This window comes from Arachis hypogaea, chromosome 16 (genome assembly GCF_003086295.3).
Source record: "Arachis hypogaea cultivar Tifrunner chromosome 16, arahy.Tifrunner.gnm2.J5K5, whole genome shotgun sequence".
Classification (NCBI taxonomy): Eukaryota; Viridiplantae; Streptophyta; class Magnoliopsida; order Fabales; family Fabaceae; genus Arachis; species Arachis hypogaea.
Genome location: NC_092051.1, coordinates 143114958 through 143117887, shown reverse-complemented (window position 1 = coordinate 143117887; position 2930 = coordinate 143114958).

Genomic DNA, 2930 nt, shown 5'->3' with positions numbered 1-2930 from the left:
TGCCATCAAGATGCAAATACCACCATTTAAAGGAAGAAACGATCTTGAAGTTTATTTGGAGTGGGAACATAAGGTAGAAAGAATTTTTGCTTGTCTTAATTACTTTGAGGCAAAGAAAGTTTATTTGGCAGCAGTTGTGTTCTCTGACTATGCCTTGCTTTGGTGGAATGAACCAGTGAAGACAAGACGATAGAATGACAATCACCTTATAGAGAGTTGGGATCTTATGAAGCGACTCATAAAGAAGAAATTTGTGCCTTTGTACTACTACAGGAAAGTGCATCAAAAGTTACATCGTTTGACTCAAGACTCCAAGTCCGTTGAAAATTACCATAAGAAAATAGAGATCACTGCCAACATAGAAGAGAATACTGAGGTTACTATGGCACGGTTTATAGGAGATTTGAATAGAGTGATTGCTGATGTGGTGGAGTTACATCATTATGTGAAGATGGAAGATTTAGTCAGTATGAAAATGAAAGTGGAGAGGCAACAACAAAGAAAAGCACCAAGGAAATTGTCTCATGCTAATCTAAAGTGGGAGTCTCGTAGTGCTGACAAAACAAAGACTAAAAGTGCTAAATCCAAGGAGTTGTTTGATGCTATAAAGAAGAAATGTAATTATAACTCTTCTTCTACTACTTCTAGACACAGAGACATTAAATACTTTAACTGTCATGGTATGGGTTATTATGCTAGTAATTGCCCAAACACGAGGATGATGATTATTAGAGGGGATTACATTGTGTCTGATTCTGATCTTGGTGATGATTCTGATCATAATAGTATGCAATCTTTGGAGGATCGTTCTGATGGTGATATTGAATATGCAGTCCATGGTGAATCTCTTGTTGTTAGACGTGCTTTGAATTTACAAGTGAAAGAAGATAGTCTAGAGCAACACCAAAATTTTTTTCACACTAGATACTTGGTGGGTAAAAAGGTGTGTAGTCTGATTATTGATGGTGGGAGTTGGACTAATGTGGCTAGTACACTTATGGTGAAAAAATTGGATTTGACATGTGTTCAACATCCTAAACCATATACGTTGCAGTGGTTGAATGATAGTGGTGAGATCAAGGTTGACAAGCAGGTGACAATTACATTTTCTGTTGAAAAGTATGTTGATGAGGCATTGTGTGATGTGGTGCCAATACAAGCTTGTCAATTATTATTAGGGAGACCTTGGCAGTTTGACTGTCAAGTATTTCATGATAGTTACACGAATTGGTTCTCCTTTGATTTTATGGTCGTAAGATCACTATTATTCCATTACCACTTAAGAAGGTTTACCTTGATTAGTTGAAACTTCAACAGGATAACAAGAAAAAAAGGGATGTGAGGTCAAAGAAAAATCTGAGAGAAAAGAATATAGCAAAAGGTCCAAAAGTGAATGAAAAGAAAGAAAAGAGCACATGTCATGAGATTAATGCGAATACAGAGAAAATTGAGAGAGTTGAGAGAAAATTATATTTCTTTGAAAAAGAGAGAGATTTAAAGAGTACTTTAATAGGCAAGAGAGTTATGATTATGGTTTGATTTAGAGATACTTTATTATCTGACACTGAACTTAATCCAAATTTGCCAAATAGCTTTGTCTCTGCAGAAATTTGCAGATATCTTTCTTATTGACGTGCCAAGTGGTTTGCCTCAATTACGAGAGATTGAGCATCAAATTGATTTTATTCCAAGTGCTAGTATTTCTAATAGATCAGCCTATAGGAGTAACCTTGAGAAGACAAATGAGCTTCAAAGGCAAGTAAATAAATTACTAGCCAAAGGTCACATCAGGAAGAGTATAAGTTCATGTGTTGTACCAGTTTTGTTGGTTCCAAAGAAGGATAGTACTTGACGGATGTGTGTGGATTGTCGTGCAGTAAATAAGATTACGATAAAGTATCGTTATCATTTTCCTAGGTTAGATGATATGATTGATGGATTACATGGTGCATGCATATTTAATAAAATTAATTTAAAAAGTAAGTATCATCAAATTAGAATGAAATTCAGAGATAAATAGAAAACTGCATTTAAAACCAAACATGAATTATATGAGTGATTAGTAATGTCTTTTGGATTAACTAATGCACCTAATACTTTTATATGTCTAATGAACCATGTTTTGCTAAAATGTTTGGGTAAATTTATTGTTGTTTATTTCAATGATATTCTTGTTTATAGCACTTGTTTAGATGATCACTTGTCACATGTTTCAACTGTTTTGAAAATATTTCGAAAAAAAATTATATCCCAATTTTAAAAAGTGCACATTTTATATTGATAGAGTTGTATTTTTTTATTTTGTTGTGAATGCGAGTGGAATTGAGGTCGATGAGAAAAAAATGAAGGCTATTTATGAATGGGCAACGCCTAAGAATGCTTCTAAGATAAGAAGTTTTCATGGTTTAGTTGAATTTTACAGGAGCTTTGTGAAAAAGTTTTCTATCATTGATGTGCCTCTCATAGAGGTTATCAAAAAAGATGTTGAGTTTAAATGGGAAAAGGAACAAAAAATTTCATTTCATACCCTAAAAGATTGTTTGCGTTCTATCCCTATTCTTATTTTACCTAACTTTAATAAAACCTTTGAGATCGAATGTGATGTTTCTGGGATTGATATAGGTGTTATTTTGATGCAGGAAAAGTAAGCCATTGCCTTCTTTAGTGAAAAGTTAAATCTAACTCGGCATAAATGTTCAACTTATGACAAAGAATTATATGCTTTGGTTCAAGTTTTAGAGGTTTGGCAACACTACTTCTTATCTAAGGAGTTTGTGACTCACACGGATCATGAATCTTTGAAGCACCTAAAGGGACAAGGTAAGTTTGATAAAAGATATGGTAAATAGGGTGAAATTTATTGAGACATTTCCATATGTGATTTGCCTTTAAACAAGACAAAGAGAATGTAGTTGCGGATACTTTATCTA